The sequence below is a fragment of the Ascaphus truei genome, chromosome 5 (genome assembly GCF_040206685.1).
Source record: "Ascaphus truei isolate aAscTru1 chromosome 5, aAscTru1.hap1, whole genome shotgun sequence".
NCBI lineage: Eukaryota > Metazoa > Chordata > Amphibia > Anura > Ascaphidae > Ascaphus > Ascaphus truei.
In genome coordinates this window covers 115,338,587-115,356,921 of record NC_134487.1, presented here as the reverse complement: position 1 = coordinate 115,356,921, position 18,335 = coordinate 115,338,587, and positions in this window count along the sequence as shown.

The following is an 18,335-nucleotide window of genomic DNA, read 5'->3' as shown; positions in this document are numbered from 1 at the left end:
GTAATCTAGATAGTGCTATTACTGGTAATGGGGTTAGCGGGGTTAACCTTGGTAAAATAACAGTAACCTTAGGCCGTTGAGCCCTTATGTTTGTAATCTTATCTAATGTGAACATCTTCTAAACAGCTTTAATTAAGCTAACTTATGAAATTTTAAACATGTATATATATATGTCTGCACACCATCTTCCCGAACATATAAGGCAGATATGACACGAGAAACATTAGCATATGGATACAATACGTGCGGTAATTTCAATCCGTAGAGACAAATAATATGTAAATTGTATTGTATGTATCCTCCATATAACCCGCTTCTTCATATAGAGATAAATATATTTATATCGAACGAGTCCGCATGTGCTGAAAAGTCTCCATCACTGATGTAGTCCTTATGACGTGACATAATAGACCTTCTCGTAGCACACCGTATACAGCCAAACCGAAACAGCAGATATTTATCATAGCGGAATCTTATATAGCGTATATAGTAATATGCAGTGTTCGACAAACCCACACACCTGCTCGCCCCGGGCGAGTGGACCCAACCCCCGGGCGAGTAAACATTGGCCCAAGCAGCACACGCCTGGCACCAGGTGGCGAGCAGACCCTCTCGTGTGGCGAGTAGATTTCCCGGTGACCTGTCAACCACTGGTAATATGTAATAACACACATATATACAAACATATGTACACCCACACAAACATACACATATATATATATACACATGTACTCAACATAACAATAATATACCTCTAACCCATATAACATATCTTCTCCATATATACTACTATTTTTTAATAAAATGTTAATCATCTCTGTTATATGAGATCATATGGGTTTAACTTCTTTCTTGTGCGATTCCCAGATCCTGTGTGATTCCCAGATCCTGTGTCACCCTATGTGGGGCACTATTTGACATGGAGATGATCTTTATTTATTTATTTATGTTTGTTGGGTGTTGTGTATTGTGTGGGGGGGCAGGGACATGCTTGGTGGTAACTAGACCCATATATATCCTCCGGGTACCCCAGATGAGCGGGCCGAGACCCGTGAGGGGGAAGAGGGGCTCGACTTCCAAGTCTCCCTCTCCCCCTCTTATTCCATCTGGGGCTGTGGAGGAACCGCTTATTGTAGAAAAGTCCCGGCTGCACTGACATCACTAGGAGCTTGTGGATGCACCACGCGGAGGGCAACGATCTGGGCGGTGACGCTGGGATATGTGTGTAATGCTGGGCTGTGCAGGTGGTGCTGAGCTGGGCTGCATAGGTGATGCTGGGCTGTGTTGTGCAGGTGATGTTGGGATGTGCTGTGCAGGTGATGCTGAGATGTGTGTGTAATGCTGGGCTGTGCAGGTGGTGCTGGGTTGTGTAGGTGGTGCTGGGCTTTAAATGTGGATTTTTAATTGATTCCTTTTTTTAAATAATAGATTATTTTATAGAAGAAGATTTTCTGTTTTATATATATTTTTATATTTCTTACAGATCTTATACATTCATATATTTTAATATGATATTAATATATTAAAATATATATACACAGTACATTTTAATATCCGTTTTCAAATACAGTATATAATAAAGGAATATAAGTATATTACTTTTAAAATGTTTTAACATTTGGTTAATTCTTAATCCGAATTTATAAACCTCTGTCTGAATATAAATCCTCTGTATTCTATGTCTTATGACATATTCATATATTTACTCCTTTTCAAAATCATGTTTTTGTTCCCCCCCAAAATAGTGATATATATTAAAATACTAATATGTTCTCCTTTTTTGTCTCTTTTCCCCATCCACACATCATGGGAGTATTTATTATATGTTTATGAAGTATTTTAACTATAGCCTATTCCAATTAATCTTAGAGTGGCCTCTTGTATATCCAATGTTTTATAGATCAGATCTCATAGGATTGTTAGGTATAAGATATTGTTATGAGTTTTTTTTAGATGTTATAAATGTTTTAAACTTCTTTGTAATGTAATAAACTTTGTATATATTATGTCAAAAGTATATGCAGTCTCAGAACTAGCAGAGCGGCAAGATAGGCTGTTTTTTATAACAATATGTATAAGCATTATTATTGTTCCTCTTCTACCCATATGGGAGTTATTAACTAATCAATAATATACTATATATAGTTAGACAGCCTGGGGAAAGGTACTTTACTCCTGACGAAGAGGTGGCAACGGCGAAAAACATATAGAAGCCAAGTCAAGAGAAGGAAGAGAACTAGTTCGTCGAGTGATCCCAGCCAATAGGTGATGCGATCGAAATCTCGCAAGAGTGATGTCAGACACCGAGGAGCCCATGAAGGGAGCCCAGGAAGGATACCAGCTGCCGAGAAGAAAGCAAGCATGACATACCGGCAAAGGGACGCCCTGACCACTCGACTCGAGCGGAGATCAAGAAGACTCAGTGCCATCTCTAAACCTTGATTTTTATTCTGTACCTTTTATTCTTGTAGAGAATGTGAGTATATCTTGCCCATACCTATTATAAATTTATGACAAACTTATCTGCACTATGTCTGCCTTTTCCGTACCCTGATGAACATCTTAAGCTACCACAAGAGAGAGAGACCTAAACTACAACACTTGGGCTTTTAAACAACAGATGCAAATAACGGAGCTGTATTCGTGTGCGCTGCTGTACTCCACGCAGCATTAATGAGGCCAATCGCCACAGGCACACGTGTTTATTGCGTTTGCTTTGTTTTAATTTAATGTATTGTGTGCAATTAAATGCAATGAAATTAATGAATTGTAATGTGTACAGTATTGTGCTACTGTGTCAATTACAAGTGTTTAAAAACCAGAACACTAAAATGCCATTTTCTGCACTCGTATCTAAAGGCGGTACAGTTGGGAGAAATCGCGCGCCATCACATGGGTATTCCGAGGTATACACCGCATGATTTTTTTGAATAACGCCTGCTGCATCTGTACTTACTTGATATAATTAGGAACTTTATACAAGCCAAGTTTATATAGGATTATTATTTGTCACTCTTATTTATCAGAGTGCACTGTATATTTTCTTTTCATTTTGGGTTTGACCATGCTCCCACTGAAATTTTGGAGAGATATTTGTGGAAGGGGACTGTGAAAATAAGTCCCCATCAGAGGTCTGAGCCAATATTTAACCTGTCTTATTCACTTATTTCACAGAAGTCACATGATAACATATTTCACATTTATTTTTATTCACACAGTATAATTTATTAATAATCTTTACACTGTTTATACCAAGTGGTGTGTACAGTGCCTCACAATATCACATTTTTTGGTGTTCACTCTGCATACTATTGCATTAAACTGTACTTTATTACAGTAAGACACTTACTTTACACGTCCATATTTCTATCCCAATTGGCGTCTCATCACCCTGATGCTCGTCTCAGAACCTTTGATATTGTGACTGTTCTCTAGAACAGCGGTGTGCTCAAGCTCTTCTATTTTTTTGCCACCAAAAAAGAGGGAACCATGAGACCATGCTTAGACTACGTGCTCTGCTTGAGGTCACCTTCAAGAACATATACCCACTACCGTTAATTCCAAAATTGCTAGAACAAGTAAAGGGTGCCTCAGTTTTCAGAAAAAACAACCTTCGTGGGGCCTATAGCTTAGCTCACATCCAGGCTGGAGATGAATGGAAGATGGCCTTCCGAACACAGTTTGGACACTTCAAATATCAGGTCATGCCCTTGTGACTGCAATTTTCCAGCTACCTTACAGCATTTTGTAAAGGGTATTTTTCAGGTTATTTTGCAAACATTTCTTGTTGACTATGTTGAAGACATTCTCATTTTTTCCAGTGACCCACAACTACATGAAGGTCATGTCAATGAAGTGTTGAGCTGCCTAAAATGTTTAGAATTGTATGTCAAGCTTGAAAAAAAAAAATAATTTCTGAGGTATGTGATATCGTCCTCCGGAATACCTATGGAGGAATTAAAAGTTCAGGCCATTATGGAGGGCAATTCCCTGCTTAAAGAAGCATATTAGTAGCTCTATGAGTGATAGTTTTACACCATATACATACTGTACTTATACAAACAAAAGAGGATATACTCTGCGCCTAATAAAAATGTCCATATGTACAGTAGTGTGATAATGGTCACACTGATGTAATTTACAACAATTAGTTGTTGTAGACAAATGTCCTGGTTGCTGCAGTCAGAATTCAGTGATGATGGATGCCCAATGCATGAAACGACATAAAAAACCTATATAGCATTATACTGTAAGGTACTTGGAAAGCACAAAATATTGTGCTCAGTAAGAACTTCAGAGGATTTGAATAAAAGTGACAGGTAAGTGAAAAAAAGAAAGATATATTTCTTTAAAACAAAATGATCTAAATTTTAACATACAAAATTAATAGTCGTGGTGACAGCTTCTAATGACAATCCGCTGCAGTAAATAGATCTGTACTTACTAGATGTAAGTAGGATAAGCGCAGTGGATAATCTGAGAGTAGCCCCTCTCATAGATGTCAGGGTAGCCCAATAGTCCACGTGGTGTGCCGCGTCCCACACCGGCTGAAAATCTATTTACTGCAGTGGATTGTCATTGGAACCTGTCAATATGTCACAGATGGTGTGGGAGGACGATTTTTTGTTTGTAACCTGTGATGTCATGGCACTCTACACCAGCATTAATCATTTGCATGGTTTAGAGGCTGTTGAATTTCTAAAGAGAGATAAAGATATGACAGCCAATTTGGAGTATTGAGTTCATACTTACCCATAATTATTTTTGGTTCAATGACTGTTATTTTCTCCAGACCTGTGGACCAGCCTTGGGGCCTAGATTTGCGCCAAGGTACGCAACCTATTCATGGGCCTATGGGAGGAGAGGCAAGTGTGGGTTGGTGGTGATCTTGGCGTGGGTCTGGTCCTCTGGCATAGATGATGTAATCTTTGTATGGAGAGGAGAAGAATCAGTGGCACTGAACTGAACTTTATAAAAAATTTGAACCAGAACAATTTAAATTTAAAGTTCACATAATATGAGTAGGAAGGAGATCCAATTCCTGGATTTGAACCTCTATGTACAAGGAGGGAAAATAAATTGTAAGACTCATTTCAAGTCCGTGGACTGTAACACTTATGTCCACAGGAAAAGTTGCCATTTTAAGAAATGGAAATAACTTATGGTTAACCGCTCACCAGTTAGTAATAGTAGAGGCAGCCGGTTCAAAGGAATAGTACTGTCAGAACAAACAAACAAGAAGACACAAGTGGTGTCTTCTTGTTTGTTTGTTCATTTTAAGAAATGGCTTGATATCCACAGGGCCAATTGAGGTGAATAAAACTTAATTGCACATCAGATATAACATATGAGGAGCAATTTAAAATCTTGAAAGCGAGATTTTTAGAGAAAAAGTATGATAAGAAAATGTTAGACACTGTTATGCACCAGGTAACTGAAATGGAAAGAAAGAATCTTCTGAAACCTAAGAAAGTGGTCAAAAATGATAAGGGGACATTTATCCCCTTTATTACTCAATACAACAATGAATCAGATAACATTAGGAAGATCATTGGAAAGCATTGGCCAATTCTGAAACAAGACCCCATTCTTAGCGGCATCCTACCGGATAAACCGCAGTTAGTCTTCACGAAAGCCCCTAACATAAAGTATAAGGTGGCCCCCAGCATATTAAAAAAGAAATCTGTGTCTTGTGACATAGTGAGAAATGACACCTGGCTGGAAAGAAATCCAAAAGGGTTTTTATAAGTATTTGGAATATACAGCCTGTAAGTTTAGTATCGATAAAATCAAGAGTTTTTCTTCTAAAATCACTTGTGAGGCTTTTACTAATTCAATATTTAAAACCAGAGACATAACATAAAACACAGACAAAGCTCAGTGCACATCCAGAAAAACTTCTATACGGTACAGTGCCTAAATATACATGTATAAATAACTAATAAATAAACTCAGAGAGGCAGTAGAGGAGGAGTAAACCCACAGGATAGCCTGTCACGGTCTGTAGCTATCAGAATTTACGTGACAGGAAGGCAGAAAGATAGTCTGGACAGCCATGGCTATATTAATAAAGTGAAAAGGTGTGAGATGGCGCTCACAAAAGTGACTGTAGGCTGAAAATCTTATAGTGAAAAGGTGAACAAAATACGCAAATGTTAAATAAAGTGGAAATCAGTAAAAAAGTGACATACTGTAATCATAAACAAATATAAATGCCGCTCTAAACCTTAAAGAAGAACTGTTCTCTGATTCTTCAACAAATTGAAAATGTAAATAATTTGGGAGAACAGGTATCAGTGACCAAGTGAATATAAACAAACACAAATGGTGTGGATTGATCTAAAATCACAATGTGCACTCATATTACCCCACAGCAGTAATAGTTGATATGAATAGGGCAAGTGGCAGGTGGTGTAGAGAGCCCTTCTTAGTAAGTCCTGTAATCAGCTGGATATGAGTACTGTAGATCTCTGATGAAAGATTGGAATATATAGTGAAGATGGTTTTCAAAATGTATGAAATTGATATGAAACACCTCCAGATTTGCACTAAATTATAATAATCTGGAAACATCCACACACAAAGCATGAACAAACATTTGAAAACAGCAATTCTGTTTACACAATAATTCTTTATTATTTTATCACTAAAATATAGCATCTGTGTACAATAAATGTACAGTATGTTATATGTATATATTACTTATACAGTATACACACACTTATGTGTAATTTAGCAAAGTACTGTAGCCTTTAAACTCACTGAAATTGTTAAAATGTATACTTTCTGCTTAATTTTGCAATCAGTTCTGTGAATATACTTATCTTTTAATTTAAAATACTTCAAGTATGAACACACAAAATGGTACTTAATACTGAATATAATTTTCAAAGCAACATTAACCTGCAATTGTTTCTGAAAACGACAAATGTAATTTGGCTCTTTTTCAACAGGACATATATGATCTGGCATCAATTCACACTGTTCTGCTTATCTTACTGCAAGATACCACTATACTGCTTTCTTATCAGGTTCCAGAGATTAAAGAATTGTATTAATTATAATTAGATTATTAGAAGTAATTAAAAGAGAAGTACGATCAGAAGGTGTGCCAGTAAATAACTTTTTAATTAGACTCAATTAAAGAGAAAGAGAATACAATTAACATTTGATATAATGGAAATGCAAATTCCTTATTTTATGTCGGGAATCATCTGAATGTATCTGTGTGCAAATACAACATTTGTACGTGTGCATTAAGAAGCCAGTTGAGAGGGGCCTAACACAGAATGGTAAAGGTCCATCATCTTTTCTTTTGGAAATAGTCCAAAGAATCACAACTAGCATTGATTATTATTTAAGCTACATTTATTTATTAAATATGTAGTGTTTATAGCTATTTGAATTGTGGTACTCATAACCATTTGAAGTAAAGGCTGTCAAGAGCCAGAACTGAACAGGTTAAATCACTTTTTGCACATGCACCACACCCTGACAAAGCAAAGTGGATAAATAAGGTCTGACAATAAGGCCTAACCACAAAGACATTCTTATGACCTATTTACCCTATCCCCTGGCACCAGCTGCAGAACACACAAATAAAAGACATACCAAAGAAGAAAGAAGATCAAAGGTGGTTGGGATTGTGAGTGACCGTTTAAATGCTTAGATAAGGTATAAAAACTACATTAGATCATCAGTAAGATACTAGTACTAGACTAAACAGTTGCTTATACTTGGATTTGATATTTTGGTTGTAATACATAATTTCAATAATTCATCATCCTTTATGAATTAGAGGAGCCTTCATCTTGTCTTCTTCAGCAAAATACAAGAATAGACAAATATATCTGGTAATGGCAGAAATATCAGATCTATCTTCTTTGTAACTAATTAAATGCTTGCTGAAAGAAGTAAACTTTATTTTTTTTAAACTCAAATTTTTATTGAAAATGTAATAAAGGTTAGGGATTGGAATAGAAAATAAAGAGGGGAAGGGGACATGAAATATTCCATCAAAACAATGTACCACAGCGGGGAATAATAGGTACATTTAGAGATTACATTTTAAATGTGTTTAATCTACAAATTATACAGCCGATTCCAAACTAAAAAGCAAACAATTATACCATACAATAAGATGTTATGGAAAGGTTCAAGGGTCTTATACCCAGCAGTGGAAAGCTCACACAGGAACTCATCCACACAAGGCAACAGGGAAACCCAAAGATTGGGCTATATAATCCAGAGGTCCCATATTTTATTTCAGGATTTTGTGTTGTGTTTTAGGAATGCTGTAAATCTTTCCATCAAAATTATTTTGTTGATCTTTTGGGTAATTGAATTCAGAGATGGTTGCCTCTTTTTTCCTGGCGGCAGTAATAGAGCATTACGCTGCCGTTAGGATGTGTGATCTAAGTTTTTTAAATGTGGAGTCAAGTTTTCAAAAGCATTGGAAAACAAAAATGACATTGGATCTAGATTAACCTTGGCGTCTGGAACTGACTCAATCAGATACTGTTTAAAACCAGAGACAGAACATAAAACACATCCAGTGAAACCTATACACGGTACAGTGCCTAGATATCTATGTATAGATATCTATTAAATAAAATGGTCTTTTAGTTTAACATTTTGGCCAAAGTGTTGTAAGCCCCTGAGACACTACACGGCAGACCACATCTCAAGGGTCCCTAACACTTATATAAATTCTTAATAACCTGTGCATTACCAGGAAGAATGATTTATAATAAATCTGTCAAAATGAGTTGCATAGTTCTAAGTCTGATTGAAGCTTTTATTAACCTGTACATTACCAGGAAAAGCACTCTGTATTAGATTTGTCACAATCATACTGCAAGCAAGCAAGTTCCCCTGAGAGTGGGAGATTCTATGGAGTGAACTTTAAACCATTTAAATGTGGGAGGGGTTGAGCTTCAACAACATAGGAAGAGCCACCTTCCAATCAGCTAAGACCAGCTGAACAAGATTTGTAAAACATACAGGACACCTGCAAGCTCATATTGAACCCCCAAAATAACCACAACATATATATAAGCATATAGGTGTCACAGAGGAGTGCTACTGAGCATGGCGATATATATTTAAAACCAGAGACAGAACATGAAACACAGACAGAGCTCAGTGCACATAGAGTGATCTTTTGGGTAATTGAATTCAGAGCTGGTGTTAACTCTTTTTTCCTGGCGGCAGTAAAAGAGCATCGCGCTGCCGTTAGGATATGTGATCTAAGTTTTTTTTAAATGTGGAGTCAAGTTTTCAAAAGCTTTGGATAACAAAAATGACATTGGATCTAGATTAACCTTGGCGTCTAGAACTGACTCAATCAGATACTGTATGGAATCAAAATCTAATAACCTTTGAGCAAGACAACCAAAGGGGAATCATGTCACCAACCTGGCCGTAGTTTCTCCAACATTTATCTGAGGATCCTGGATTTACGATACTTAGATTCTTTTTTTTTTAAAATAGATTTTTAATTGGGTTTACAAAAATTAAACAACAACATTCCAATGCAGAAAAAAAATAATAAAAATAAAAATGACAAGAAACACAGAAAAACTTACTTTTACACAAATATGTTTTTAGTATTGCTCATCATACTTATAATTTAAAAATTCAACACATTAACACAAATAATAATAAAAAGAAAAACAGATAATAGCATTTTCAAAGAATAACATCAAAGCTATCACCACACAGCCTCTTAACAGAATCTGGCATAAAATTCCCCATTTACTATCTCCCCCAACAACAATATACCATCATATTTCCTCAAGGGCAAAATTATCTGTGACCCATCGCAATCAGTCTGAGGAGACCCCATGAGGTATGCTCAAATGCCTGTATGATTAAATCCCTATCTTGTTGCGACATAATATCAATAAACTTTTCCCATTTAAAATTGTTTTTCTTGGTTCTTAATTCTTTATTCTTCTCAGCTTCTAATTTGTCCATCATCATCATTTTATTCAGATAATCATTTAAAATATCTAAAGTGGGGGTAAGGCTTTATCCGTTTCACCATCACAGTTTTCCTTGCTGTATGCTAGACAATTTCTGCTAGCCTTGTGATATTATTCCTTGCATTGACCTCTTTCCAACTTTCCATATTTCCAAACAGCAAGGCTAAGGGCTCTTTTATTGTAGTTATCCCAATAACTTCTTGCATATACTGCAGAACAGTATCCCAAAAATCAGAAATAATCAAACAACCCCACAGTGTTTTAAATCTGCTCTTTCCTGGGAGCACATGGGGCACTTATTTTTAGATTTCTCTATCCCTTTATAATTGATATCAAAAGCATAATAGGCCATATGCAGTATCTTGTATTGCATCTTTCTCCATTTCTCAGAAATTATAATTTTCCTAACCCGAGTTAACCCTTCGAGTAACAAATCAACTCTTCAATTCCTGGAAAATCTTTTTCCCATCTAGTGATCCTTTCTTAGATCCTTTGCATAGTCCTTGTCCCTAATGCAGTCATACTGCTGCGGCCAGCTTTAATCTAAAGTTTACCCGTCTTGTCCCGCGGCTTGGCGCCAAACTTGGCCGAGCGCCAGCTGCATAATCCCCGCATCCTTATCCTCCTTCCCCGACCTCTGGCTCCGCTCTGCCCCTCTTCTTCGGGTCCCCCGGGGTCCCCCTCTGCTCCCACATCCCCCCTTACCCTGCCACCACCTTCGGGTGAACCCTGGGTACGCGCGCCACACGCGCACGCACCCTGGCACGCGTGACCGCGCATCAGTGATGCGCGGCACGTGGCGGGACCCAGCCACGTCTGGACGCGGATTGTGGTGGCGGCCGCTGTAGACTCAGCTCGGCCACCACTGTATAAATCTGAGATACTGTAGACTATTTGGAACTATTAGCATCCTTAAAAAAAGGCATCAAAAAATCTATTCCTAATAGATCTGATTTATAGATTTCCATACTCTTGCAATATTCATTACTTGTATATAAGGGAAGTGATGTGTTCGAGGCAGTCCCATTTGTTCTTTCAGTTCTTGGAACGTCAAGAACATACCATTGTTCACATCTACCAACTGGCCCAGTGTTCTAAGCTCCTTGTCTCTCCATATCTGAAAAGAAGCCTGCATGGAGTACAGCAGTGCACACGAAAACGGCGCCGTGATTTATTCGAATAACGGCGGCTGCATCTGTAAATCCTTGGCTCTCATATAAATGTCTCTGTTATCTGTAGTGGGATTTAGCTTAAAAACACAGAACCTATTATTTAACTCTTTGCTAGCCTAAGGCCGCGTCCATGGATAGTGCTTGCGGGCAGAGGCGCACTGAGGCGCGCTTCCGCTCGGCACTGAGCCCCTACAGCCGCAATGAGAGCGGCTTTAGTAGGGGCTCACCTACACTTCCGCAAGCGCGCGGAAGCATAGGTCTTAGGTCACGTTGAGCGATTCACCCAATGAGGGCAAACCACCTCCGTGACACCACTGGCCAGCCCGCCGACATGCCCCCGACACGCCCATGGATGGCGCACTGTCTAAGGCCAGGGAAAGCACCCGCTTTCCCTCAGCCTCAGCGCGCCTCCGCCCGCTAGCAACAACCATGGCCGAGGCCTTAGGCTGCGCTTATGACGGCGACGTGGCGTCACATCAAAACAAATGCATTGTCACCGGCATCGGCGCTTATAGTGCACGCGACAAAGCGACAGTGCTACCTAAAACCTGGTAGTTACCGATATTTGATTTTTTTCGGCGATGGTCTCCCCTTGCGGCCAATCAGGAGCTTCTTTGTGCCTCTGCCCTCCCCACTTTGTGACATCACCGGCCTTGTAGCCAGCGACGTCGCCTAAACTTAAATATAACTTTCACAATGGCGATGGTGACGGGTGATGGAATCAGTCGCCGTCACCGGCACTATAAGCGTGGCCTTAGAGAATGCCAAATCAATCTCCTTCCTTCTCTTATTTATATTTGCAATTATTTTCCCTCTTAAAACTGGCTTCCCAGTCTCCCAAAATAACTTTCTTGCGTTGCAATGAGCCGCATTAGTTTCCTTAAAATAAAACCAATTTTTTTTTTAACAAATGCTTTAAATTCTTCGTTATTATTCAAGTACTGTAAGAAGGAAAGCTCCATATTCGATCTCCATGCGCTCTTTTTCCCATATTAACCTCTACCCATACTGCGGCATGATCCGAGATGATTATATCTTCTATTTTAGTATCTGTGACCTTCCCCATTACCTGACTGGTGTGAGAAAAAAATGTATTCTCTTTCCTAAGGGTTACACATCACTGGAGCTCCTCCCAAAACATGTCTCTCACACCGGAATGGCCAATCGCAGCCACCGTTGCTGACGCCTCCACACCACCACCTGCCTCATTTGTTGCTCTCTCCTATTTATGCTCAGCTCCCCAATGGCAAATCGGCTGAGCATAAACCTATGTTGCGTAGTGTTCACAGCTTCCTTGCCTCCACATTCCTGTCTTGTACTTCTGTTCCTCTCTCTGTTCCTGACCCGTCTTTGTATTGGACTCCACTCTTCTCGACTCCTGACACCGGCTACCAATGACAATCTGTACATCTCGAACCCCAACCTTGGCAAAGTACCATGACTACTCTTACCTCTCCAATCCAGACCATGGCTAATAGTACAGATGCAGAAAGGTGATAGAGTAGATATAGAACAGCAAATCAATTTGGGTTGGCAGGATGCCTGGTAATCACTGATTGCTTAGAGTAGTGATTAATGGTAGGTAGAGTAGAGTTGGAGAAGAAAATAGAGGATTTCGTTGTGCAGTAGGTTTAAAAGATGTATACTACACGATTCACACAGCAACAATAAAACACATCCCTTGGCTTCAAATATCACCTCTATGCTGATGATACACAAATTTACTTTTCAACCCCTTACCTTACACCTGCTGTACAGACCAATGTTTCTGAATGTCTCTCTGCAATATCATCCTGGATGGCCCTCCGCCGACTTAAACTCAACATGTCAAAAACAGAGCTACTGTATTCATATTTCATCCCAAACCTGGCCCCACTACCTTCTTCCACATTACTGTTGGAAGTTCTGTCATAGACCCAGTAGCACAAACATGCTGCCTAGGGGTCACACTCAACTCCTCTCTCACATTCTTCTCTCACATTCAAAACGTATCTAAAACCTTTCGCTTTTTCCTCTGCAATACTACAAAGATACACCCTTTCCTCTGTTGTTTGCCTGCTAAAACTCTGACACAGGCACTCATTCTCTCCCATCTCGATTACTGTGACCTCCTGCTGTCTGGTCTTCCTGCCTCTCACCTGTCTCCCCTACAATTTATCCTAAACGCTGATGCCAGAATCACTCTACTCTTTCCTAAATCTGTCTCAGCGTCTCCCCGTGATGAAATCACTTTCCTGGCTTCCTATCAAATACCGCATCTCACACTTAATTCTCCTCCTCACTTTTAAAGCTTTACACTCTTCTGCCCCTCCTTACATCTCAGCCCCTGGCTATGCAGAATCCCGACTTTTGTGTTCCTCTCAAGGATGTCTTCTCTCTACCCCCTTTGTATCTAAAGCCCTCTCCCACCTTAAACCTTTCTCACGAACTGCTCCACACCTCTGGAATGTCCTTCGCCTCAACACCCGACTAACACCCTCCCTATCAACCTTTAAGACACACCTTAAAGCACACGGCTTAACGAAGCAAATGAGTACTGTAGCTCCGCGGCTAATACTATACACCTGATACAGAAAGCATGGCTCCTTGCAGACGCACTTACCATAATGGCCTCCTCCTGTCTCTTTGTCCTTCCTACTTACCAATTAGATTGTAAGCTCTTCGGAGTAGGGACTTGTCTTCCTAAATGTACATTTTTTTTAAAGTCTGAATCACTTATTCCTATGATCTGTTATTTGTATTATTTGTTATTTATATGATTGTCACGTGTATTACTACTGTGAAGCACTATGTACATTAATGGCGCTATATAACTAAACACATATATACATCCCAAAACCCATGACTAGCTGACCACTTGGATTACTAAGGGGTTGATATACTGTATACTGCAATATATTTTATTTGTAGCTCCATTTCCATGCTGGTTCATGATATCTTGTGGATGGGATGGGGATGCAGGGGTTTGGGGTGGTTCAGTTTAGTAGTGTCACCATTTGTATATATATCCCCTCAAACCACCCTCCAAATAAATTAGGGAGATACACTTGTTCATAAAAAGGAGCACACCTCAGGTAATTTGCGAGATATGCTAATGAGTATGCAAAGTATATTTAAATGAGTCACAACCCACACTTCCTAAAATTATTTCCATAACAACTATATTGAATTGACAAGCCTAAGGTACCTAATGACTGGAATGGTGTACTGTTGTCAGACCCACATCTTCACTATTCTGGAGGCCAGAGTCATGTGTGGTATGAATAGCCCAGACAGGTTCAACTTGTTCCTTTTACAAGCACAACAAGTTCTTTGTCTTTCTTCACTTTATTGAGAAAAAGCATGGATTTACAAAGGCACTTGTGGATGATGGTGTTGGGAGATAATGTCTCTATGGTGAGTGTACTTGATAGTGGGGAAAGGTGAAAAAGGATGAGGCCTTGCCAGAAGAGCAAATTACAGAAGGGTACTCACTCAGCCAGTGTTGAAGGTGGAAAAGGAAGTGTCAGTGTATTCTGGGTAACAAAATAGCCTGGGGACAGACCATCTGTAGGCAAGGCAGAGGGGGAGAAGGCAGACTAGCCCATTCTGAGGGAAAGGCTGAGGTTGCTATAGCAACTCACTGAATATGTCTAAGTAAACAACAAGTGTAGCAAAATGTTGCCCTTTCACATGCAGCAAGCTGCTGGAACAGGGGAAATAACAGGCAACTGAACTAGGGAGAAATGAATCCCATATGCTGTAAAGGGAGACAGAGGAATATGGAATCTAGTTCCAGGACATTCACAGCTGCCTGCGATTCCATCACTCTCTTAATGATGACGTCAGATGGCTTATTTATACCATGCTCCAGATAGACCCACACAGCAGTCCCATTTGCAGCAGGAGAGAACTAGAGACTACTATTGCTGCTCTGTACCCTGTGGTTTGATTTTGCATTATTTTGTACTCGCCTTACATTCTGCTGTTTTGGTGCTATTACAGTGTACCTTAGCACTTTTTGCTTGTTAGATTATCTTGTGTTGCTTTTTTTAAAATCGGATTGGTCACCAAACGAATCTAACTATACCATAGGCTAAAGATGTGAGTAGAATGTTTAGAGCCTGAATAACCTTACTAATGAGGATTGGTGCATTAAGAAGAGCAAATCAGACCTATTGCAAACTGGTTATGCTAGAATCGACCAGGGAATAACTATTTGATTTAATCTTAATTAACACTGTAACATTCACTGTTTGGTAATATTTTCTTTAAACTCTACCTCTGAACAGTTTGCCCTAATATTGTTATTTGGTACGATGTCTCAAATAAAGATTTGGCATTTTGAAAGAAATAAGCCTAGTCTTTGAGAGTGTGATGCTTTGTACCCATAACCCTAGATTGGTAATACTTCCTGTCCTCCAGATGAGAAAAGACTCTTGCATGTAAACGTAACATTGTTTCCAATAGTGTTGAAGATTAACCTAAAACATACACTGTTTTCTTTCTGTGTTATAAATCTATCTTTTATTAGATATTAAAACATAGCAAACACACTGTAGAGGCTTAAAGTAGTACTTATAAACATCATGAAACATGATATAAATAGTAGAACAGCAAGGTCGATGTGTCCACTTTGTAACCCAAATGACATAACAGCATTCAGCAGCTGCCTGTTGTGTGAAATGTTTGTTATCACGGGACACAGTTCGTGGAACAGCATTGAGAAAGCAGGGTGACTCAAATATGGAAATGGTATATTAACAGTGATCGACATTCTATTGTGTGAAGGGTTAAATATATAAGCAAAAACTAGAGCTAGTCTAGTCCTTGTGTGAGCTGAGTGATGTTACAATACATCAAAGGTAAATGGAAGGTACTGTAGTTGACACAGTGTCAGTCTAAAGTAAACAATGTATCAATGTGAAGTAATCCGACATTAAGTAAAAGGTTCAGAAAGAGAAAACCCACAGTATACAGTACGTCATAGAAAAGAGCAATTAATGTATCCAGCATGTATAGCACAGCATGACAATAAAATTAAGAACTGCACATAGTGTAAAAAATTGGGCTTAACAATTCGAGGGGCACCATGACTGTGAGAACACAAACAACACATTTTTGTAATACATTATATACTGTACAGTTGACTTCCAGAAAAACTTTTCAAGGCGCTAATGACCACTTATATCAATATGAAATGACAACATTGAATTTGTCTTGTATTGCAGGCTTAGGAAAGTAACTATCCTCTGCGCTGTTGTCTTAACTCCAGATGTGCCTCATGGAGGACATCACATATGAACAGAAACAGTAGAAAACAATAGATCTGACAATAAAGGAAAATATTAAAACACTATGTTAGAATTATCAGTATCTGTATTCTTATGTTGAGCTTTTGCTGATTAAATATCTCACATGATTGTGTATCTCTAGGGGTTCATCCACTGACACACTGTGCTGTTTTTAAAAATTCACAGTATTTATTATGCTCTTCCTGAAATCTCTTAGTATAAAATTGGAATCCTACTCACAAGATTCATCCAATCTTTAAAGCATATGAATGAATATACAGGTCCCCATGGTGGTTTAGAGTCTACACAAATGTGCAGCGTGTGCTGTTTTGTTGCTCTTCCTCCTGGTCACGCTTATGGCTCTATCCCTGCATTGATGTCACAGATTTCTGGTAAGCAGCTTTGGACTTTTACACGCTGTGGTCCTAATTTAACCCTATGCATTTCACGAATAAGTCGCTTACTCTAGGGGTCTCTAATGTTAAAGACCATAGCTCCCTCATATAGTCTGCTGAATTAACCCTACTGTACGCGATCATGTACAGGACTGTAACTTAAGTTTGGTGTTCCACTTGTGGTCATTTATGAAACTGTACGTCCATCTCACATATCTAGCATACCAAAATACAACTGTAGGTTACAAAATCATACTTTTTTCTTATCTAGTATCCATATGTTATTATTCTGTGGTGTGCACCTCTCTGCAATAACCAGCAGACTGAGCAAGGCTGAGCAAGGGTTCATTGGTAGTTTGTATATGACTTAAAGCCTTGCAACACATTGTGCCCCCTTTGTAACATTCCTTTAGTTGGGTTGATGTAATCACTTTTCTGGTTGATTTTGAAATATATACTGGTAGAACACAAAAAGGATTTGGGGAGCAGTTTTTATTCAACATGAGTTTTATTAGGTCCTATTTTTTTAAGTTAAATTAGTGGCTTAATGGATAGAACATTTACAATATTTACATATGCCTGAGTAAGCCTTTGAAATCATTGAAGGGATTTAGTTTCTCATTTTATTGACTTTACACATTTTATTTCTGCCGCATACACAAAATGTCAGCTTAATTTACTGTCTGCTACAGTATGTCTTCATTTGCACTTTGGAAATTATATTTCCAGTGAAGAATACACTGTTTCCTTAAAGAAACTAGTTGTCTTGATTTTTCAAACAAATCAAAGCTTTTATGAGCCTTAACTATGACGGGAATGAAAAAAAAAAATTTGGGTGTTGCTATACTACACTAGCAGAAGAAACCTACGATGTCTCTTTAAAGCTCTGTGCACTAGATTTATTCTTTGAAGAGCTCTTCTGCATTTCTCCAGGACCAACCCGACTTCTAGAACTACTGTACAAAAAGATATACAAATCTTTATTCTAATTTTTATTTTTGTTAGTTCTGAATTTGAGGTCTACAGGACATTTCTTAAAATTGAATGATCACTTGATTGTTATACAGAAACATCCTTTATATAGTGTAACTGCCAATAATTGTAATTGTCTACCTAACTTTGAATTTATCATTAGTCTGTACCACAAATTAAGTACATTATGATGGGTAAAAAAGTAACAAAAACCCTCCACCATACAGTGTACAGCAAATAAAAATAGCACTTGTGAGCACATTCACGTGTCTCAGATAGTTCTGCAACCCTGCTTTTCACCGCTATCTCTTGGCATACAGCGCTTCCACTGCAGCTAGGAATTCTGGGAAATGACATGCAAATATGCAAACAGTGTCACCTTTTGCTTGTAATTGATTTGAACATGGAGCTCTATAAGCGTATGCCTGTCGTATTACACTGTTTTTCAGCAGAGCCTTGGTTAAAGAATTGCATAGCCAGTAAACCTACCAACAGACAGCCGTGTCGACCATTTGGGTCTCAACAGTGTCAGGATGG